The following is a 25,626-nucleotide window of genomic DNA, read 5'->3' on the forward strand; positions in this document are numbered from 1 at the left end:
AATCTTAAGTATTGGAATTTGTTTTGTGGATGTATCTATTGGGACTTGGCTCCAAAAACATGGCGTTTTGATTGGTTGTGTATTTCTGTAATAACACACATATAAGTATGATTAGATTGTATTTATGTATTTAGAAATATATTTTTATTTATACACATATTTGTATGTTACATCAAGTAATGAAAACTGGAGACTAAAATCTCAAAAACATTTTTTAAAGCAGGATTATTTTGAATCACAAATCAAGGGAAGGTACATTACAGTGGTGATGTCATGGCATCAAAAGTCTACATCACCTGGAGATGTTGCAATGATGTCAGAAAACAGAATTCCTGAATATTGTTGCTTAGGTAACTTTCTTTTTATATTTTTCCTCAGGACTATTGCCCAGGACATGTATTTAATAAATATAAGTTGAATCCTTCCCATCACATTAGAGGTGTATTTTCATAGTGATACTGAATTGTAGTCAATTACAATCTGGAGTAGTCAACTCCTATGATTATGGTTACTTGTTCAGATTGTAAAGAAACATCAACTTAGATTTTTTTCTCAGTTGCAGATATTACAAACAAAGAAGAGAAACAAAGAAATACCTTTTATCTTAAATATATTTTGTTGTTGCTATGAATGAGTGACCATTACCTGAGAGCCTAGGTTCCACCAAATAATATGCTTCAATATTATGATACTTTCATGTAGTTTTCCTAGTTAAGAATGAATGAATCCACAAATAAATATTTTTTTCAAAATTCATTTCTGGAAAAATCATGTGGCCAAACTACAGGAAACTTTGGGAATCTATGCTGACATGGACCATCTCAGTTGGGTACAGGTCCTTGGGAGTAGGAGTTCTCAAAGCATCAGTGGACAAAGATAGGCAAAGTGACTAGCAGACAAACCCAGGGGAGAGTTTAAATCTGAGTGTATTTTGCAGGCAAACAAGCTAGATTTTTATACAAATTTTTTGAAACGGGGAGTATTTTTATGGTTATATTTTTTCATACCATTCAAAATACAAGATGCAAAGTAACAATTTCATCAATCTTGAGTCACCATTCTTAAGTCATTAGCTTGGTGTCAGTATGTGTGTGTCTTCTTTATCAAAGGTTAGTATTCTCTCATTATGCCAAATTTCTGTGTGTCAAGACAATTTTTTCTTACCTCTTCTTTTTATCTGAGTGTCACTATCTGGAGCTTTCTTAAACACCTTATTTGTAATTCAAAATAAAAACTATTAACTAATGATTAATCATTAGCCTTGTTTGTATTAACAAGTGGAGCAGAACTCGGTAGTAAACTCTGGCCCTGAATGACCCTTGGCTGCAGTCCCAAGTTAGGGCATTTCATAGCAACAGAGTCATGTTTGGAAAGTTCTGATGTGAGAGTAGAGGAAAAAACAAAGGCAGAATATTCCAAAATAAGTGAGTAAGAAAAAGGGGGGCTGCAATCAGTTATTCTTGGCAGGACCATCAGACCCATTTCAGGAGGCTCTCCTTGGGCAGGCGTCATAGCCTCGGGTTGTGCAGTAACATTTGTCACGCACACTCCACTGGAGGGGTTGTGACATTCTGCTATGACTAGCATCTGATGGTTTCTTATATTATCCTTCATCTTTGGTTTGATGAAACAAAGATAATTTTGTGCATTGTGAGAGTATTTATCTTGAGGTCACATACTTCCAGAGATAAGTTATAGCTGGCAGATTAGAAGGTTAAGATGGTTCTAGATAACTTTGTCCTGGACATACAACTTTCCAAAGTTACACAAAGACTGAATATCTAACCAGTCAATCATCCTAGCAGGATATATTATGTTGTGCAGTAATTGTACCGGCAAACATCTGTTTATACACTCCAAATCCTAAAATATGTAGCATGAGGTATTATAAAATCGCTTATTTCAACTCTCATTCTCTCTCTCTCTCTCTCTCTCTCTCTCTCTCTCTCTCTCTCTCTCTCTCTCTCTCTCTCTCTACCTATCTCTCTACTTTAAATGAGTTCTTATCAGGTCTCAAGAGAATAATATAGCACTTGGGAATAAAGATACAACCTAGCAGCCCTGTACAGGATGCTAAGATGGAGAATACCTCCACAGCCACCATGGCCTTCCCCTTAGTGCTGTGATAGACAGGGAGGAAAGTGATCCAGACACTACAGAACACCAACATGCTGAATGTCAGAAACTTGGCTTCATTGAAGGTGTCAGGCAGGTTCCTGGCCAAAAATGCTACAATGAAGCTCCCTATGGACAGAGCCCCCAGGAAACCTAAGACACAGTAGAAGGCTGTGACTGAACCCTTATTGCACACAATGATGATCTTACCATGTTCAGAGTGTGCATCTGTGTCCACAAAGGGAGGGGATATACCCAGCCAGATTCCACAGATGATAACTTGTATAAGCGTACAGAAGGGAATGATAAATTTGAGTCTTCCTGATATAAGCAACCACCTCATCCTTCTTCCTGGGACTGTGGCCTTAAAGGCCACTACCACTGTAATGGTTTTGGCAAGTACAGTAGATACTGCCACTGTGAAAACAACTCCAAACATGGTCTGTTGCAGGATGCAGGTTGCTGTGTTGGGTTTGCCAATGAAGAGCAAGGAGCAAAGAAAGCAGAAGGTGAGGGAGATGAGCAAGATATAGCTGAGTGTACTGTTATTAGCCTTCACAACAGGTGTCTTTTGGTGCTTCACAAAAACCACAAGGACAAGTGTACTGAGTGAAGAAAACCACAGGGCCATGGTTGCCAGTGTCATCCCCAAGGGATTGTTATAAGCCAGAAATGTCACAGCTTTTTGGATGCAGTAGGTTCTCTCTGGGTTGGCATACTGATCATCTGGACACTTCAAACATTGATCCATATCTGGCAAGAAATGCAATGAGGTATCCGCACAAATTCAGTGGTTTTTTTTATCACTTCTTACATACCCCACCATTGAAAGTAGCCCATTGGCAAGCTTGGTTTTTTTCTTAACGTTGAATGTAGTAAGCCATAAGCTACTGGTTCGAAGATTTTTGCCCAGTTATTATTACTTAGTCTTTAGTATCAAATAAATAGAATATTTTTCCATTTTCCATGTGCATTCAAGACATGACTTTACTTATCTCCAAATTAATATCACATATTGACTCATATTGTGTGTTTGGTATGCTATGGTAATTTAGGATGGAGATTTCACAAGTGGAAATATTTGATACTCTTTTGTCTAAAATATTAAATATTCATGGTTTCTGAAAACAGGAGATTCTGTATCTGTTGGGCAGTATTATTTTTTTTCACTTGGCACAAGAGATAAGCTCAAGCCCTCAGAATATGGTAAAAAACATATCACTCCAACCAATGAGTTTAAATGCACCAACATTTAACAAGCATGCAAGTTTATGCTTTTACAACATTATCTCTTTGATAATATTGTTTTTCAACTGAATACAAACTAAGTTATTTTGAGAAGGGATAATCATTGTTCTTATATTTGCTATTGGGATATTTATCCGGGTGTCGTTTGCTCTTGGAGTGACCACCATCATACCAGATAATAAAAAGTTCATTAAAACTACATATGTGGTCTTCCACTGAGAACAGCAAATAAATTATTTGTCCAGTGCCAAATGGATATCCCTAAAAACATACAAACAATTGACGTTTTATTGACTAATCAAGTTATATTCAAAAATGAGAATGTATATACCTATATGTAAACAATAAATAACTAATGATAGAGGAGGCCAAGAATGAGAATAGTACAGCATGATATATGTGGTACAGCCCATAGTGGGAAGAGAGCCTACATCAATTAGAAATTCATAAAATGCTTCACAAACATATACAAGCAATCTGAAGGAGGCCATTCCTCAATTAGGATATCCTCTTACCAAATGTATCATCTTGAAAAATTATGTTAGCAGTAACCTTGGAAAAAGAACAAAGGCAGATTTCATTAGCCAAATAACACTAAGGCTCTAGATAATCTGTTAGTAAATATAGCCAGAATCATAACATAAACTATTTCTTTTTTTTCCTTTTCTTTACTTTTTATTTATTTATTTATTTGTTTGGTTTTTTGAGACAGGGTTTCTGTGGGTAGCTCTAGCTATCCTGGGCTCCACTTTGTATAGCAGGCTGGCCTTGAATTCACAGCAATCTGCCTGCCTCTGCCTCCAAAGTGCTGGGAAAAAATGCATGAACCATCTCACCTGGCTCACAAACTATTTATTAAAAGTATAATAGGGAATATTGTTTCTGAGATTTTATTGTATTTCCAAAGTGTTTTATTAAAGTTTAGAGAATTCAGTTTATCTCAACTACTCATGAGTTTGGAGCCTTCTGTTGAGTGTAGTGTATATAGTACAAGTCACACCGTTGAAGAAAAATGATTCAGTTTTTACCAGTAGCTTGCAAATATTAACAGCTTCTTAAATAATGGTAGATGTATGTAACCTCTTTCTTTTCCATATCCATGCTGATACTTTTCCTGGCTGGGTATTATAGTCACATGTGTATCAGCCCTGATTTATTTCAAAAGGAAAAAATATTGATGTTTCCTTGGAGTTATCCACAATCTCACAATATTCTCATTTCCTCCACTGTGAAGAATGCTGATCTTTTAAAGGAGAGGTCAGGAACATAAGCATTTCATATAGGTGTGTGTCTTTCAATATTTTTGTTAAATGACTATGCAAGAATTTCTGGCTTTTAATATGAGAGATGGGTAAACAAACACAGACTGCAAACTTGCAGAATAAAACATTTTCTCAAGAAAGTTATCTCTATATTCCAAAGATAATTCAATTTATTTATTCTTATTCAATTTCAGAAACACAGTGTGTTTTGATCAACTCTATTCCCTATTTTTTTCCACACACAATTCTTTCCATATACTCCCCAAAGCTTTTCCCCAACTACCTGTGTCTACACTGAGTGTACTTAATGCTGCCGGAATGTACTTGGATATTGAAACAACTGTAACACTGATAGTTTCTCAGAAGCCACATGACCCCCTGCCCAAAACTGACTCCAACTTCAACAACATTTACTCCTCATGTAGGCATGGGAATTCATGATTCAATATCCCATCCATTAAGGGAGTTTGCCTGTTTTTTCCTTGTTCAGGTCTTGTGCTTGCAATCACAATTGGTTTGAGTCCACTTGTGCAGCACTACAGTCAGAACTGGAAAATAATTTTTTTTCTGCAACCTTCCCCTACTTCTGTCCTTTACAATCAATTTGCTCACTCTTCAGTGATGACCTCTGAGATATGGTGTTAGGGGATTGTGTTTCATGTGTCTTGACAGATTTTTCTTCTCTGTTCACTGACCTATTTTAGGTCTTTTTATTAACTTTTATTTTCTGAAAAAGAAACACTTCCATTGAGGGTTGAATACTACACTAATCTATGAGGATAAAGTTAGCAACTTGTGAAAGAAATTTATTACTATGTCCATTGAGAAAAAAATTATGTATTTACACTTTCTCCTAGGACCTAGCCAGATAGGCATTTTTGCCAAGATAATGATACCAGATAAAAATTCCCCATTTGGTGTGGGATATAAATGTAATCAGATAGTGGTTAGCTACTCCAATAACTATTAAATAGCAATGAGACTATATTCCAAGGCCAGTAATTCAGCTCAGTCATTTCAAAGATAGGTAAGTGTAATGTAAAACTATTCTGAGAGATTTGAATAAGCTACTTGCCCTAACATAGGAACCTATAGGAGACCAAGATAGGGATAACAGCAAAATAAATGTTGGTGAACCAATGAGTTTTACTCAGGTCATTTATAGGAGTTATAACTCATGGAAGAAGAAATGGATTATGGTAGTTTGAGTGAGAATGGCCTCAGCATGCTCATATATATGAATAATTAGTGTTCAGCTGGTGAAAATATTTGGGTTCAGGGGATCGCACAATGGTGGTCTTCGACTTTTCAAAAGATGATCTCTCTCTGTGTGTCTCTCTCTGTCTCTCTGTTTCTGCCTCTGTCTCTCTGTCTCTGTCTCTCTCTGTGTCTCTGTCTCTCTGTCTCTGTCTCTGTCTCTGTCTCTCTCTCTCTCTCTCTTTCTCTCTCTCTCTCTCTCTCTCTCTCTCTCTCTCTCTCTCTTTCTCTCTCTCTCTCTCTTTCTCTTCTCCGTTTCTGAGGTTCTGTCTCTGTTTCTCTCCTTCTCTGTCTTTATTCTGTTTTTATCCCCCTTCTCTTGTTCTCTTTCTATTTCTTTCCTGCCTATACTTTATGGGGACAAAATGTAATTTCTCTATACTGGCTAGAATACTGTGCCAGAAAATGGACTGCCCTGCTTCCCATCATGATGGTCATGGTCTCATCCACCCTCTGAAACAATGAGCCTCCAAATTAAATTTTATATTCTATAACTTGTCTTGCAAAAGCAGAACTTGAAAAATGACTAAGAATTCACTCAAAGACCTCCATCATTACCACCTACCCAAACGGGGTGATGGCTCACAAAATCTGGAAAGCTAGAGCTCATAGCATAATGTACAGAAAGACTCTCAGGTTACATAGTGTCTCAGGCACCCTCACAGGTTTGTTAATGTCTCACAGATCTTGGATTATATTTTCTTCTTCTAGGGAGCCTCACTTGTTTTAATTTTTTTTCTCTGTATTCCTTCCTGCTTATGTATATTTTATAGGGAGGGTTATAGCATATCTCATCAGTTTTATGAAGTTCCTGATGCCTTTGAATACTTTTCACACCGAGCTTAAGGAAATTGAATGTGGGATTGTGTGTTTTTACCACTTTTAGAACAGCCTGTATCTTAATGAGCTCCTTTTCATGTTGGAGTCTTCATCAAACATGAAACTGGTACCCCCACAGCAAGACTTTTGATAAGTTTTATCCCCAGTATTGTGCATAGAATCCTTTTATCCCTATGTGTGCTAGTCATTAACAGAAAGATTCCAGGCCTTTTGCCGATTGCTTTCTCCATGTCTTTTTATTTTTACAATATTTATTCATTTTATGTATATGAGTACACTGTCTTCATGCACACCAGAGGAGGGCATCGGATCCTAGTTCATATGGTTTTGAGCCACCATGTGGTTGCTGGGAATTGAACCCAATACTTCTGAAAGAGCAGCCAGTGCTCTTACCTGCTGAGCAATCTCTACAGCCCCACTTTCTCCATGTCTCATGAGTCATATGGTGTCTGCAGCGACAATAGGATGGTACCATCAGGTTTGTAAGAGTGAGAAAGAACAAGAGAAATTACATGTAATGTTTATGGATTTCTATACGACTTCACTTAGCAACACAGTGACACAAGATAGCACATAACAGGAGCGTGACTTTTCATTTTGTAGCCTGTAGTGAATCAAAAAGGCAATGTCTCTCTGTACAGGGTGACTTAACAGAAAAATCTTCCTAGGTCTGTAACACATGCTGTATGAAGCTTCTACAGGTGTGTGTTTCCTAATGGCATTGTGAAAGGTTTTAGTATAATTTATCTCACCTCATAATTCTTACTACCCTTCTCATCAATTTTACTCCACTCACCCATTCCTTCTTTTTTAATTATTTTCTTTCTCAGCTTAATAGATGAGTATTTGTATTCATAGCATATTAATATATGCAATAGTATTCTTAACTTTATTTCTTGAAATCTACCTCCTCATGGACTCTCCCTAATTTCCTCAGTTCTATGGATATTACAAATCAAAAAACACAACTAGTTTCAAAGATTTCAAAATATGAGAGTGAGAAGCTGTGTCATTTTTATTTTTGGATCTGTAGTATGTCACTCAACCTTTATGTTCATTTCCATCCATTTCAATGGAAACTTCATAATTTCATTTCTACAGTTGAATTATTCTATATTGTGTATATGTATACAATTTCATTATACATTTAACAGGTGAAGGACATGTAGGATATTTTATTTGCCTGATGCTTGTGAGCAAAAAGGCAATTAACAAAGGTAAGAATGTGTACTTGTAATAAGATATAAATTCTTTGGGTTGTATTGCCTTTGATGAGAGCTATTTTGGATTGGTTTTTCTCAACTTGACACAAATCTAGAAATATCTTAATTAAAAGGAAAAAAAACTCCATAAGGTTGCCCTTTGGATAAGCCTATGATGCTTATTCTTGATTAATTATTGACATGAGACATGGCAGTTCACTCTTAGTGGTGCCACCCCTAAGGAGTTCTAGACTGGTTCAAGAAATAATTCTTAAAAAGATATGTGGAACAATCCTGTAAGCAATATTCTTCTATGGCTTTCTTCGTGAGTTCCTGTCCTTAGTTTTCTGAATTCCATTTCTGCCTTTACTTCCCTAGGCAATGGAGGAGGTTATGCTCAGAGCTGAAACCTAAAACAAACCATTTCTCCTTTTAGTTACTATTTTAACATTTTTATAGCAATATAACCTTACCCAATATAATAACCATTTTCACAATGAATGGAGTAGTTCTTTATATCTTCAAGTATGTTTTTTTACATTATTTCTTCAGTGTCTAAAAGCTTTCAGCGTACTAGTGTTTCTACTCCATGACTTGATTTACTGTTAAGTTTTTTTTTTTTTTAAGAATAATGGCATTGCTGTCCAGATTTGTTTCATTTGTTTGTTAGTGGTATATAAAAAGACTGTTTTTTCTGCGTTAAAATTGTGTTCTATTACATTGCTGAATCTGTTTATCAGCTATAGAAGTTTTCTTGTGGGAAATTTAGGGACTTTTATGCACAGAACTCTGACATCATATGTAAGTAAAAATACGTTGACTTCCTCCTTTCCATACCATATTCCCCTTACCTGCTCCATTGCCTTAGTTCCTTAGCTAAGACTGCAAGTACTACGGCATAAAAATATCAATCATAGTGAAGACATGTTTCTTGCTCTTAAGTTGATATGGTTTATATATAATGTTTATCAGTGTAATGTTAGATGTGGGCTTGTATTTTGCCATTAATACATTGATTTACTTCATCTACAATGTCAAAAGCCTCCAGAAATTTTATCATTAATAAATGACAGCAGTGACTGCACAGCAACTGAAGGGCCGAAGTAAGAGCTATAAAACACCGGTGCTGGTGTTTCCTAGGTGAGAGCAGACTACATGGTGTGGAACATAGGTAGGTCTGGACTCAAGTCATATGGCTAACCCACAGAAAAATGCCCCAGTCCCTGATAGCATGCATGCTGTCTCCAGAGTCTAGCCACACATCAGGGCACATCAAACAGTGACCAGTGTCCTAGACTGATCTGTGTGCCTCAGAACACCAGTTTCTGCATCTTTCTGCTGATAAGAGACAACACAGAGTGCATCTGACCTCAAGTCACCCAGCCAATCCATAGAAATTTTCTGGGTAGAAGTGTGGTTTTCCATTGTCTAGCCACACACCTGCCTGCTTGCAGTACCTACCCAGTATGTCTCAGACTGAACTGTGGGTGACAAAACATGCTTGATGAGATAAGACACCAGAGAGTGGAACATAGATGAATCTGACCTCCAGTCACCTGGATGGTCCACGAAGTGTTCCCTTATCCACACAGGTAAAGGCTCTCAACCTATAGCCACTAGACTACAAGTTGCACTCAATGGCCTGGCATGGAAAACACAGGAAACAGATAATTAAACTTTAGCTAAACAAAAATTAGACAACCACGCAAGCACATTATCTTAAGCAACATCAAATAAAAGAACTTAACAGACAATGGTCATTAATTTCTCTCAATATCAGGGGTCTCAACTTTTCAATAAAGAGACACAGACTAATAGAATGGATGCATAAACAGCACCCAAAATTCTGTTGCATATAAGAAATGCACCTCAACCTCAAAGATAGACATTACCTGGGAGTAAAGGGCTAGAAGAAATTCTTCCAAGAAAATGGACACAAGAAGCAAGCTGAAGTAGCCACTCTAATATATAATAAAATAGAATTTCAGCCAAAATTAATCAAAAGAGATGAGTAAAGATGCTTCATACTCATAAAAAAAAAACTCTACCAAGATGACATCACAATTTTAAACATCAGTGCTGCAAATACAAAAGTACTTATAGTTGTGAAAGAAACCTCAATAAAGATTGAACCACACATTGATTGACACACATTAATGGTGATAGATGTCACCACCCCCTCTCACCAAAGGATAGGTCAATGAAACAAAAGTAAAATTGAGAAATAATGACAGTAACAGATATCATGAATCAAATGGGCTAACCAGATATCTACAGAACTTTTCACCTAAACCACAACAAAAAATATATACCTTCTTGGCACCTCATGGAACCTTCTCCAAAATTGATCATAAACTAGGTCACAAAGAAAGCCTCCATATATCCAAGAAGATTGGGATAATACCTTCTGTTCTATCAAACACCATGGATTAAAGCTGGACTTCAACAACAACAGAAAGAACAAAAAACCTACACACACATGGAAACTGAACAAATCTCTACTCAGTGACAACTTGATCATGGCAGAAATGAAGAGAGAAATTTGGATCTTCCTCGAATTCCATGAAAATGAAGGAACAATCTACCCAAAACTTATGGGACACAATGAAAGCAGTGGTAAGAGGAAAGTTCATACCACTAAAAGCCTTCAAAAAGAGATTGGACATATCTTACACAAACAACTTTAGTACACATTGAGAAGCCTAGAAAAAAGAGTCAGATGCACCAAAGAGGAGTAGATGGGAGGAAATAATCAAACTTGGGGCTGAAATCAAGAAATTATAAACAAAGAAAACAATTCAAAGAACCTATGGAAGAAAGAGAAAATCAACATCCTTAGATGCTGAAAACCTCCAACTCCCTTTCATGTTTAAAGTCTTGGCAAAATCAGGGACAGAAGGCACTTGCCTAAGTATTATAAAAGCAATATACAGAAAGCCAATAGAGAACATGAAATTAAATGGAGATTAACACAAAGAAATTCCACAAGAATCAGGGACTGGAAAAGGCTGCCTATTCTCTCCATATCTCTTCAATACAGTACTTGAAATTCTACCTAGAGCAATAAGACAACAAAAGGAGACCAAGGGGATCCACATCGGAAAGGAGGAAGTCAAATTACTTCTATTTGCATATAATAGTGTACATAAGTGACCCCCAAAATTAAACCATAATACTCCTAAAGTTGATAAACACCTTCAGAAAAGTGGCTGGACACAATATCAACCCAAAAAATCAGTCACCCTCTTGTATACAAATGACAAATGAGCTGAGAAAGAAATTAGGGAAAGTACACCCTTAAAAATGGCCACAAATAATATAAAGTATCTTGGTGTAACTAAGCAAGCCAGTGAAAAACTTGTATCAAAAATCTTCACGTCTCTGAAGAAAAGAAATTAAGAAGACATTATAAGATGGAAAGATCTTCCATGCTCATGGATCAGGAGGATCAACAGTAAAATTGGCCATCTTACTAAAAGCAATCTACAGACTTAATGCAACCCATATCAAAATACTACACAATTCTATACAGATCTTGAAATATAAACTCCAGTGAAAACACATGTTAGTGAGGATGTGGAGAAAGGGAACACTCCTCCATTGCTGGTGTAAGTGCAAACTTGTACAAGCACTTTGAGCATTTTTGCCTGCATATAGGACCTCACAATATTTACATACATTTTCCACATTGTCAAATGGGGTGTTACATCCTCTTGACCTAGTTTTACAGACCATTGCAAGCCATCTTAGTGCCGTGTGCCAAAACCAGGTCCTAGAAAACAATAACCAGTTCTCTTATTTACTAAGTCATCTCTCCAGCACCTGAATTTCTTAAAACAAATCTACTTTCTATCAATATCTGATCTATTTCAGAAATAGTTCTGGACACTGAAAATCTAATCATGATCGATGGTTTCAATGTGATGTTAATACATCTCATAAGATATAGAACATAGATACGTGTGTGTAGGTTCTGTATCTAAAATTCTCTAGAAGAAATGAGTCTTACACTCTTTTTACATTATAAAAATGTGTTACCTGGATATAATATGGATTGTAATCATTTAAAGCCATAAATTTGGGCTATCACATGCAGTTATGTTGTTGATTATAACTATTAATTATGAAAGAAAGCCTGAAGAATATAGTCTGTGCAATTCTCTTGAGAATTATTTCTACTTCTTCAGATGGGTGAAAAACAGACATGGGTGCCTTATCTGAGATGTAGATACTTGCCTGTTCCATTAGAAATTTCATTTTCTGGGCAAAGGCTGCAATCAAAACAGCATACAGCCTTGCCTTCTTGAACAGTCTTTCTGAATCCAGGACCACAACTTTCACTGCATACAGAGATGGGTGTCTGAGGAAATTAGGAAAATAAGGACATATAAGAGTTTAGGAGGAGGCATGAATCACAACAAAAGATTACTTTACATTTTTATGTACTGTAAAGAGAAGTGTTAGATTCTACTCACCTGTTTCTCTCCTGTGCTCCACTGTATCCTGTCCTCAGACAATGACAATTGTTGACCAGGTGGAAAATATGAAGAAAATGTTCCTATTTTCACTTTGTATCCAAGACCTTGTGGGAAATTCCAGAAGTTCAGAATGTCATAAGTTTCATGCAATTTTTCAGAAGGATTCAAAGTTATTGGGTCTCCACTGGGATTAATGAATTCAATGTTTTTCAGGATGCGGTTCAGCTAAGACAGATGCATGATTTATGATAGACTTGCTTTTTGTTAAGATAAAAAAAAATGAATAATCCCACCTTAAGATTTTCATTAATCCCAACCCCAAAATAAAATATCATTACAGGTATTAAATGGGAAAAAAGTATGCTTATATTGATTTAACATCAAAGCTGCCAAATAGTATGTGAACAGAATATTCAGATGAATTTCAGTTTTTTTATTCAATCTAATGTTTTTCAGTACTAATCACCAAACATTTAGAAAGTTAGTCTTAATTTTGAACATGACACATTCTAGAATGACATGTGTTAAGGGGTCTCAGAGAATTGTCTGGATATAACTGGACTCTGAGCAACTTTATGAGAAAATTCATAACTTGGAGTGACTGAGACATGAAGACCCACCCTGACTTTCAGCAGGGACTGGACTTAATATATTGGCATGAGCCAGTTAAATAATAGCACACTCATTGCTCCCTGCATGTTGACATGGCTAGCGGCCTCAAAATCCTGCCACCTTAATTTCCTACTATTGGTGGACTGTAACCTGGTATTGTGCATCAAATAATCCCTTTCTGACTTGTGGATTTTGTCCACATATTTATACTTTATCACAGCAAAAAGAAACAAATCTTAGACTGTGTCTGTAGCTGATGAGATGCTTAAGTTTATTTTATTTGATGGTACTGTACAGCCTTTGGGATCTTACCATGTCAAAGTACTACTTGTTCATATTTTAAAACTTCATGGGTAGAGATTATGGTTTTATAGTTGACAGCCTTAAAATAGTTACTGACAGCCTTTTAAACATAAGTCTATACCTTCGTTCTTGAGTGTTTACCTGCATTGCATTGGTATCTTGAGTATGATTTCAAGCCAGGTCTATGTTTTCCTTAGGGTCTATTTAGAAAATTTCCCTATGAAAAAAATTCCAAAGTACTGGTCTAGATCACCCATGCAGCCATTTTCAAAAGTTACCTTGGTGAGTCTCTAAAGGATCCAAAGAAAATTCTATTACCTTCCAGGGAGGAAGTTTCATTCTTTGTTCATTTTCTATTCCTTGCATGTCTACTTTTTGCATAAGCATCTTGTGGAGAGTGTGAGCCACAGCATACACAGAATTGTATATATGGTAACTTCCATCACTCATGGCTGTCTCAAAGTGGTACCAGGGTAACAAATCTAAGGTATCTTTAGAGGAACAATTTTTTAATGGTTTACAGGAAGCTGTAGTTATTGAGCAACTAAAATAAAGCTCCCACAATCTTGCAAGGAAAATGTCTTCTGCATATTTGGAGGGGGTCACTGTCTTTACAAAGTCTGTAAAGGCAGAAATCTCACCATGGTGTTGTGAAAAGATGATGGTCCCATGAAACGAGTCAAGAATAAAATGTCTCATAGCAGTACTGACTTCCCATTGTGAAGTGGTGACCCAGATTCTCCATGGAAGGATAAACTCCCATCTTCTAAAGAACACCCCTAAAGAAGTGTCAGTATTACCATAAATGATAATAACTTTTGCTGAGTTACTCACAATTTCTTCACTGTAGATATCATTGTTCATCACAATCAACATTATGTTTACTGGGATAATTTTTATGAAGGCTACACAGATTGTGTTTCTTTCCATTTCTGGCATCAAGTATGAGACAAAGTTAACATCTTTCTCATCATCTGAGATGACCAGCCCCACCCAATTCCACTGGAAATGGACAATCAATGTGACCATGCCTAAGGCCAGAGAAGAGTCCTTGGAAGCCATCTGATATAAAGAAGGAAACATCATAGGGTCATTCATATTTGATTCAAAAGTTCCAAATGACAGCTGAAGGAAAAGAACAGGGAATGACATGAAGGAGTTTCCAGAAATCATTGACTTAATGAGTGTGAACAAAAAGCTCAACTTTTAGAATGTCAAATATTTATTTAAATTCGGATCCAACATTTTGACTACATTCTAAGGAATGAGTTGATATATTCACTTCTGTCATAAACACTTGTAGGTTTCCCATGACCTTTATACATATTTCAAACAGAAGAAATGTGTATGTACCAATACATCTCAGACTAGGTAGCCTTAGAGAGTATCTATTTTAAAAGATTAGTTGGTTGGTTGGTTAGTTGGTTGGTTGGTCAGTTGAGTGTGTTTGTCTGTGTCCACAAAAAGCATGTGTGCTGATGCATGTACAATGCATATAAATATGTGTGCATGAGAAGGCTAGCAGATGAAATCATAGATCCTGTACTTTCATCTGCATATTTTCCTTGAGGTAGGATATCTCTACAACCCTGGAGTTCATGATTTTTTGGCCTGGGTAGAAGAGAGGAAATCACAGGAATCAATCTGTCTCTGTCCTGTTATTGTGAATATATGTAATGCTGGCTTCCAAACTCCTGACCTCCTTATTGCAAATAAGGCAATCCTGACTCTTGGGACATTATCCAGCCCAAGACTACAATTTTGAATCATACACAAGTGAAGTATTCTCCCTCTATGCTTTTTTTTTTTTTGATACTCAAATTTTGGAAACAGAATTTTTTTCTTCCTTCCCATTCATACAATCTCACCTGTGGATATTTTTAAAGACCCAGAAACATGCCTATTAGAGAAGAAATTTCCCATGTTGTTCCTGTGATTACAGCCACAGAATTCTTCTCTCTTCTACAGGTATAGATCAGGATCTCTTTATTCTGCCCTGTAAGCCAAACAAGGATACTCAGCATTGTTTGGTCTTGACTTGGCCTGGCAGTGTAAATACCATATCCCAGAGTCATGTTGGGTAAGAAAAGGGGGTTCCTGTTTATATCCTCAACGGCAAAGATCAAAACCATCACAAGTTGGTAGCTGTTGGAGCCGATCCTGTATAGAGGACAAAGGAATCATTACAATTATTCTTCAATTACCATTGTCTTCAATCAAGTACAGTAACTGTCATGCACTCAATGGACCCTTCCAATTACAAAGCACATGTTCGAACTATATTTTGTTATTTGATCATTTTATAACATGAGATGTTTCAGATGTCGGTAGTACTTGTTGTGATCATGTTTAATAGCTCCTACAGGTACTTATGCCTTTTATGTATTAGAGCACTTTCTTTATCTATTTCATGTGTGATGATAAAGCAGAACGTGTATGCTCCATTCATAAAGCAGGCAGTGACTATATGATAATCACATGTTTTAACTTGGACTGTCTATTTGTAAAAGTAAAAAATATATTTTTTGTGGTTCCAGATAATGAGTTATACTTTTTATGAACATCCAGACATGAATAAGACTTAAAAATATGGCATAATTAAAGGACAAATGGAAGTTTATTTCTATATCTTTGTCCATGTTTGCAATTGTCAATGCCTTGTAGGTCTGGAACTATTAAAATAAAGCAGTGAATATTGAGGTTTCTGGCCTCTCTTTTCTATCAATTTTTGTCTACTATAACTTTTTGTTTTAATTTTATCATTTAAATTCATTGTGTTTTGTTTCATTGTACTGAACTATACTATATTTCTCTGTGTGTCAGCTTACTTTGGATAGTGAGAGTTTCCTTGAAATATTTGTTTAATGGGAAACACAAAAACTGGTTTATTATCATGTTCCCCACAGACGAATTTCACTGGCTTCTGAATCCCATCCCTGTTTCGTGAAGCCATGTTTAATGATTTCTTTTCTATCTTTATCAGTTAATATTGAACTCCCAAATTCAAGTGTATCAAATTCATGATAATCAAATGACAAATCACTAATTGGTGGAATTTCATTGGACCTTTGTACTGTTTACTTCACTATTTTTCACTTTATTCTAATTATTTGGTTGTGTTTTGTCAACCTTTATGCATTGAAATATATGCATTAATTTAAAATTATAAAATATAAGCTTCCAAAGCATTTATGAGCAGTTAATGAAAGCAAGGGAGTGGTATAGATTTTTCTCAGTGAAGCCATGGGCAATTTTCCTTGCTCTTGTAAAAAATATTTAGCATTGAAGCTGATCAGTTTTACCATATGTATGTATTAAATATGATGACACCTAGTCCTGTCTATGAGTTCAAATACCAGTGAAGTCTAGAAGAAAAAATTTCCTTTGATTTTTATAATTTAGTTTATATTTAATTTGACAAATATTTAATTTTCAAATGCAGTCCCTAATACTGCATTTGCGTGAAAGAATTCTGAAGTTCATCTGAAAGATATGCAAGTGTCTCATATTTGTAAAAGGATAAAAGGAAGTGCTTGGGAAAAATATCACCCAAAATTGGCCCTACATACATATAAAGTCTGAGTGTGGGTTTCTCAGCAATTCTGACCTTTCCAGAAACATCTAGGGCAATAACAATACATGTGAAACGTGAGGTTCATTGTTCCAGAGAACAGATGACATCAAAGAAATTAATATACATTTCACAAACTTCTACGTCTAGAACTCATTCTGTTTTAGTTTGTGCTAACAAATTTTTATACAATGAACTACCTTAAAGGGGGAACAAACATCTTAAACACTATAGAACAAAACCTTTATATTGTGGTTGTAGAGATGGTACAGCAGTTAAAACACTGGCTACCTTTACTGACTCCATTTAGTGCTGTCACTATGCTCATGGACATAGGGCCTACCACTGAGCCTTGACCAACCACCAAGATCCCCATCTACATAAAGAAGCATCTTATACCAGTAGAAAATGAACTCCTGAAATAAGAAACATCATGGAAAGGAAGTTACAGGATAAATCTAAAATGTTTTAAAGAATATAACTGAAGAAGTTTAAAACAGCATTAATATAGACTTATATGTCAACATTGTGTAGTTGGGCCTTTGGAGAAATGTCCACACACAATACACAGCAAAATCTTAAAATCACAGAAGCATGAATGAATAAATAGAAGTCTGTCATCTGCTACTGAGGAACGTTTACGTGATGCAGAATTCACAACGTTATCATGGGAGAGATTTCTTTGCTCAGTCATAGAGAGTCTATCTGAAGATATCATCAGTTCTTTACTCCAAACCTTTTTTTTTTTTTTTTTTTTTTTTTTTTTTTTTTTTGGTACAGAGCCTTTTTCAGATATGCTCCAAACTCAAATTGTTAAGTCACATGCAAGAACAATTTTATTAAGTGCAAAAATAAGTTATATAAGTCAAGATATACAGATAAATTATATTAGATTAAAATGGAAATTAGATCAACGCTCACATGTAGTTACAAGGACCCCAGAGGAGAAATCTCTTGAGAAAAATGTTGAAGGAAAGAATTGCCCTACATGACTTCTGAATGTCACGATGAAGTATTGAATTTAAAATGACAGAAAGACTAAGATCCTGTTATTATACCTTATAAATAAAAAAAGCAATAGGCAATAAAGTAAATCTGAAGCAGATCAAGCTGCCAGACTGTGGATGTGAACTGGGAAGGAGAGTGAGAGGGCAAATGGTGGCCACACACACACGTGAGGACGTGAATACCTGGCCCTAGGACATGGTAGTAAAGAGTTGATATCCCAATCAACTTTTGAAATAATGGGCAGAGATATAAGGGAATTCCACAGGACCATGGGCCTGCCATCTTGGGGTACATGGTGAACAAGAAAAAGGTTCTGTACCAAAAAATATGTGGAGTAAAGAACAATGCCCAGATTCCTCTTGGAACTTCACACGCACATTCTGGTACTCTACACTTCGTCACGCACGCATACTCACACTCACTCATATGCATTTTCAAACACACACTGCCACACATGCTCACAAACATGTACACATTGATAGACACACACACATTCATCCATATTCATACACAGTCACATGGAATTCACAAATGTACTTCCAATCACACACTCACAGGCATACACACAGTTCTTTATGCACTGACAAACAAGCACCCTCAGTTGGATAAAAAAAACACACATGCACACACACACATACACACACATACACACACACACACACACACACCTCACACACACACACCGCACAGAGAGATACTAAAAATATAGTGTTAATTAAAGAAAATACATGATATATTTTTAAAAAGGCAAAAAATAATAAATTTAATTTTTAGAAAGAGCAATAAAACACACATTAGAAGACATGAATGAATAAATTTATTTTATGAAAGCAATCTTTAATTTCATTAGGTTTAAAAATAAAAAAAATAAAAATAAAAATAAAAAATTTTTAAAAAATTAAAAAAAATAGACACAATTATGTTGTTGTAGAGATAAATTTAAGTATCTTCCTCTGTTTGCAGTGAGAAAATTTTTATAATACAAATATAATTATCAAATGCAAAATGAAAAGGGAAAATTACAAAAGGATTGCAAGGGATTTTTTTTTCACATGGGTCTTAAGGAGTGAAATGTCACGTTTCAAGCAGAACTGAATAGATTTAGAAATAAATGACTTATGAACGTTATTAAATTTATTCAAAATAATAATAGGAGCCATCAGCATATGAGGGGATAATTCTAGGAGGTGAAAAAGGAGGGAGTGATTTGAGAGATGATAGAGAAATGTCTCTGGAAGACAAATGGGATGATAGTGGGAACAGTGGTGAGAAAGGAATGATGCTCAGTGCGAGTGGGAAGGAGGATGAGAGTGTATTGGTGTGAACGTGATCACAGTACATGGTAGCAAGTGCAGTATTGTAAAAAGTAATGTTAGTAAAACAAATTAGTAATTAGTATAACAAAGAAATATCATTTATTATTTATGAAGCTCACACAAGTCTGTGGCAATATTTAAAAGATAATTGTCATTGGGAGATGGCTCAGCTGGTAAAGTTCTAATCCTGGACCAGATTTTGAACTTTCCAGCTGCTTAAACATGACCAAAGCTATGATGACACCAATACACATGCTGACATAGAATTGGGGTAAGTTCATGAGATTTCAACCTGTATATGAGTAGGGTGGCTATATGGGAAGCCTTGGACATGGAAATGAATTAAAAATTAAAACAGGCTAAGGACACAGTTCAGTGAGTAAATGTTTGCAGCATGTGTACTAGGCCCTGAGTTTGAATACCTGGAATCAACAAAATGCTGGATATTATAGCTGGCTTTTGTATCCCAACATTTTTACATGTAGATGCAAGAGAGACACATGAGAAGCTGACTGGCTAGCTATCTAGCACACACAGTAGAGGGGAAAAACAATGTCTCAAAGAAGGTAGAGGTCAGGAAAACATGTAAGGTTGTCCTCATAACACACACACACACACACACACACACACACACAAAGAGAGAGATTGAACACTGTTCACTGAAGGCTAAAAGTAAATGACTTACCCATAAAAAGTTCAGGGTTTATAGACATATTTGATACAAAATAAATACAAACCTTTCTAAATAGTTTATCAAAAATAAAAAAAAAATTGAGCAAAATTTTTGCAAAACTGTAGGCTCATTTGGATGCATAAAAAGCAGATAGAGATCTGATTGGACTCATACATCTTAGGGGAAAACCTACAGCCACCATATACTAAGCCAGGAAAATCTATAACTACATGCCTTTTTTCTTACCTAAGCACACCATACACAAAGTACTTAAAAGAAACAAACACAATTATTTCTATAACCATCGAAAACAAATGTGTAAGATATCACTTACAAATAAACATAAAGAAATAGAATGAACCAATCGTGCAAGAATATATTCCTAATATGATATTTACATGTATAATCAATTGTAAAAATAAGTAAAATACTTTACACATAATCACCAAGAAGATATGGGCTTCCTCAAATCAGAAAAATGTAAACACAACTTGAAGGCAAGGTGCCATGCATATTTAGTAATGCTGTCACTAGGGGCATGCCATGGGTTTATAGAAAGCATGACTGATATAAATTGCAATTGCAAATTTTGTCAAATGCTTATTGCTTAAAATGGTAAATTCTATATAGTTTGAATTCTATATAGTTTGAATTCTGTATAGTTTGACATCATCACATTATTGTTCGCACAGCAAATCACCATACATTCCCTCAACATACAAATTTATTATTGACCCATGCACCAAATCAGATAAAATTTTTGTAACTTTATGCATGGGGTTAATACATCTCAACTTCAGAGCAAGCAGATTTGCTTTGTCTTAAACACTGGGAAGCTACATTATTACCAAACTGCACACATGCCACTTCTGATCAAATTATCAGTGGATTCACATTAGAAAGTCCTAAAAATCAAAGTCCTGGAGAACTGCATTCCCTTAAATTCTGGAAATGAGCAGGAACTGCTGTAGTGAGAAAAGCTGAGTAATACAGTGACAAGGGCATGCATATGCCACTGGCTGAGTTACAGATAGTGAAAAAGAGGCTAACATGAGAATGTTAAGAGAATACAAAATATCAGAAAATAGGTGTTGTGGGAAGAAGGGATAGAGTCTAAGCCTGACACTCATCTTTTCTTTCTTACATCTCTTTTTTTTCTCTTCTTTTTTCTTCTTTTTTTATTAATTTATTCTTGATACATCTCAATGTTTATCCCATCCCTTGTATCCTCCCATTCCTCCCTCCCTCCCGTTTTCCCATTAGTCCCCTTCCCTATGACTGTTACTGAGGGGGATTACCTCCCCCTGTACATGCTCATAGGGTATCAAGTCTCTTCTTGATAACCTGCTGTCCTTCCTCTGAGTGCCACCAGGTCTCCCCCTCCAGGGGACATGGTCAAATGTGAGGCACCAGAGTACGTGAGAAAGTCATATCCCACTCTCCACTCAACTGTGGAGAATGTTCTGACCATTGGCTAGATCTGAGTAGGGGTTTAAAGTTTACCGCCTGTATTGTCCTTGGCTGGTGCCTTAGTTTGAGCGGGACCCCGGGCCCAAATCTGCCTATCATAATGTTCTACCTGTAGGTTTCTAGGACCCTCTGGATCCCTTTATTTTGCTATTCTCCCATGCGTCTCTCTTACATCTCTCTTTATGAGTCTGCATAGCAGACAAAAGCAACACCTGTCACATCAGAGTCTTACAGGAGGTGCAATATCTGCTTCCAGTGTCATTTTTTGTTGCTCACAGAAGCAGAATCGACCTGTGCAAACTTTGTGCAAGTCTGTATCTTCTTTGTGTTAATCAGTTATTTGATTTCGGTGGTGACATTGCTAGTAGCCAAAAGGATGTTACTGTACCTGTGACAGTCAGATTCTGGAGGGAATGTAAATATCACACCTGTCTGCTTAAGTCCGCAGGATGTCGTGTAAAACCAATGTAAAGGGGCACACCTATAAGGAAATAGCCATCTCCAAAAAAGTTTGAAAAAACTAAATATAGGAGGTGGTCTCACAAGAAATGTGGCCGAGATACAATATCAGCCACTCTGTACAGATATTAGGAAGTTCAGAGAAGAAGAATTCAGTGGACCTCCTTTTGTAGAAGGTACATTTAATTGTCACCTCATAGTGCTAAACTATGCACATGCCTCAAGCTATGTTTCTAATTTACATCATTTGCACCACTGAATGGCACCTGTCAGAAAGACAGATGTGCTATAACTGGGTAGAGACAGCCTTTGAGCTCATCTGTAAAAATAGAAGACAATAGATGAAAATGAAAAACCGTTAAAACATTGGAAAGGAGTACTGCTGAGAAGGCAGAGATGAGATAGACTAGTGTTCATCCTGAAAAGTAAGGCTAGGAGGAACACTCTGAAGATACGTACCTTTGACCAATGTCTATGTCACCTTCCCCTTCTGTGTGTGGGAGAAGTTTAGTAGGTGTAAAGGGGTAAGAACACACTGATCACCATGTCTCTACCTTGTTATACATCATCTGTGTGAGAGACCCAACATTTTGGGTTAACCAAATTGCAGAGGACCATAAAAGGCATTATTGTCAAGAAAAAAAAGAAGTCAACATGTTCATTGTAAATATTTCTTTGAGCACAAATGAAAAAATGCAAAGATGTCAGTGTCACAGATGCAGGAGTTGAATGAGTGATGCTTTCTGTGGGTTTATAAGTGTTGAAGACAGAGGATTCCACTACCTATTCATTCCAAGTCAGCTTCCTCGAATCCCCTTGAGAAATCGTCAAAAAATTTAACACTCAAGCTTCACAGCTGATGTCTCTATACAAATGACAAATATATGCTGGATAAATATGTTTGAGGACCATCCTCTATGTCTTTGGTACTATTATGTCATCCAAGACCACAAATAGGAAAGCCATAGGGACCAACAGGAATGTGTAATATTGTCCATAAGCCATTGGCACAGGCATCTTTGATATGATGCGAGTGGACAGTTCCTGAGAGTCAAATTTAACTCTGAAAAGTCTCACTTGTCAATGGTCTCCCCTCTGTACATAGAGCCCAATGCTCCACAGTGTCCAATATAGTGAGGATCAGATCATATATACAGTGTCCATTGAAGTCATGTGAAAATCACTGTGATGCCTCATTGATGAAGATTTACATTGCCTGATGACTTAAAAAATGTAGTAATCTCATGAAATCATATGAACATAACCAATCACTTTTTGGTTGAATGTGATCCTACCACACATTAAGATTACTCTTCCTAGGACTCTGTACCTGATTGTACTCACCAGTGGTAGAATCCATTATTGAGTTTTGCTAAATAGCTATTTACTGGACCACTATTATTATAAGCAGGTAATGAGAAAGCAAACCTTTACCTAACCCTGCAAGAGTATGTTTAAAAAACCAATATTTTAAATCAACTACTATCATAGACAGTGACTTAGTTAATACTAAATATAAAAGAATTCCAGTCTATTCGTGACCCATTGGTTGAATTGCTTTGTTCAGCATTCTTAAATCTTTTAACCTTCTTCATTTTTCTGATTTTTAAAAAACAAACACAGGGGAATTTCATGGGCTGGTAGACTCTTCTGTATGTTGCTCCTGGAGCTGTTCTTGTATCAGCTGCTCAGTGCCTGTAATTTTTCTTAATTCTGGGATATTTCTCTACCCATATAGGCTTGTCAGTCAATCATTTAAAGAGTAGGACAATTATATTTTAGCAGTAGCCTCTCATAAATTTGGAAACTCCATACCTGTGATGTCTTGTGTTTGGACAATGGGCACAGCCTATAGTAGTTTCTGATGATACATATTAATACCTTCAACAGGATCATCTATCCTATCCCACCTAATTTTTTCATGAGGTGTCTCTAGGATTTTAGGATTATTGTTAGTACTCCATTGTAAGAGATCCCTTCCCCTTAAATTCCAGGGTATGTCAGCCACATAAGGTCTTAATTTCTCTCTTTGAGAATCTTGTCCCACAGATTTTTTATTTGAGATAATTTTTCAATTCCTATAAACTGTTTATAAATCTTCTAAACAGGACATTCTGAACTCCAAGATTGTCTGGAAATGATGGTCATGTCAACTTCTGTGTCCCCCAAACCTATTTCTACACAGTTCACCTGATATTTTAACTTTGGTCTTTGTTTACCACTGCCAGAACACACATTTTCTGTTAATTGTTAACTCTCCAGTTCTTTCTACTTGTATGGCTTTGCTCTTTTTGTAGGGAAGCAATAGCAGCTGAACAAGCCTATCCCATATAGTAATTTGATTCTCTCTCTCTTTTTTTACATAGGCTATACTTTCAATTTCTTCTTTTAAATATGCATTTTTTTCTTTTGTATTAATTTATTCATATTACACCTTAATGGTTATCCCATCTCTTGTATTATCCCATTCCTCCTCCTTCCCTCCCATTTCTCCCTTACTACCCTCCTCTATGACTGTGACTGAGGGGGACTTCTTCCCCCTGTATATGCTCATAGGGTATCAAGTCTCTTCTTGGTAGCCTGCTATCCTTCCTCTGAGTGCCACCAGGTCTCCCCGTCCAGGGGACATGGTCAAATATGAGGCACCAGAGTACATGTGAAAGTCAGACCCCACTCTCCACTCAACTGTGGAGAATGTCCTGTCCATTGGCTAAAATCTGGGTAGGGGTTTGAAGTTTATGGCCTGTATTGTCCTTGGCTGGTGCCATACTTTGAGCAGGACCCCTGGGCCCAAATCTGCCTATAATAATGTTCTTCTTGTAGGTTTCTAGGACCCTCTGGATCTTTCTACTTTGCCATCCTCCCATGCTTCTTTCATCTAGGGTCCCAACAGGATGTCCTCCTCTCTGTCCCACTTTCCTGGTAAGTGAAGACTTTCATGTGACATGCCCCTTGGGCTAGTGTCCAGATGTAAGTGAGTATATACCATTTGTCTCTTTCTGCTTCTGGGTGAACTCACTCATTATGATAATTTCTAGTTCAATCCATTTGTCCACAGATTTCGGGAATTCTTTGTTTTTAATAGATTTCATCTTACACGCATCAGAATGGCTAAGATAAAAAAACTCAAGTGATACCACATGTTGGCGAGGATGTGGAGAGAGAGAGAGGAACGCTCCTTCATTGCTGGTGGGGATGCAAACTAGTACAACCACTTTGGAAATCTATCTGGTGCTTTCTCATAAAACTGGGAATAGGGCTTCCTCAAGATCCAGCTATTCCACTCCTTGGAATATATCCAGAAAATGTTCTACCACACAACAGGGACATATGCTCAACCATATTCATAGCTGCCTTATTCATAGTAGCCAGAATATGGAAACAGCCTAAGTGTCCCTCAATGGAAGAATGGATAAAGAAAATGTGGTACATTTAAATATGCATTTTTATTACCTGGGAGTGCAATGAATCCTTGAAAAATTAATCTACTTCCTCCCAGGAAGATTCCTACTGTCCATGAATGCAAAGGGCCACAAATGCCAGTGGTTAATTTGCAAAATGGAATTATGGGGGATAGAACAAGATGTTACCACGGGCAAATCTAGGCCAATACTGACTTCAGTAGTGTGCATGTGATTAGCAATACTCACTTGCAGTTTTTAATATTCTTATTACCTCTTGAATGACTATAGAAAAATGACTAGTATTTATCCTGCAGGAGTTTTTACCTAACATCCTCCTCCAACCCACTTACTGAAAGGAAAAAAAAAATGTCTTTTGTATCTGCACTCAGTGCTCCAATGGTGTCCCTT

General features: G+C 36.5%; 1 pseudogene; it reads right to left on the reverse strand.

Moving 5' to 3' along the window:
• Positions 1–1,978: 1,978 nt before the first annotated feature.
• On the reverse strand, positions 1,979–23,174 carry LOC127212666 (vomeronasal type-2 receptor 116-like; annotated as a pseudogene).
• Positions 23,175–25,626: the final 2,452 nt, after the last annotated feature.

This window comes from Acomys russatus, chromosome 31 (genome assembly GCF_903995435.1).
Source record: "Acomys russatus chromosome 31, mAcoRus1.1, whole genome shotgun sequence".
Lineage (NCBI taxonomy): Eukaryota > Metazoa > Chordata > Mammalia > Rodentia > Muridae > Acomys > Acomys russatus.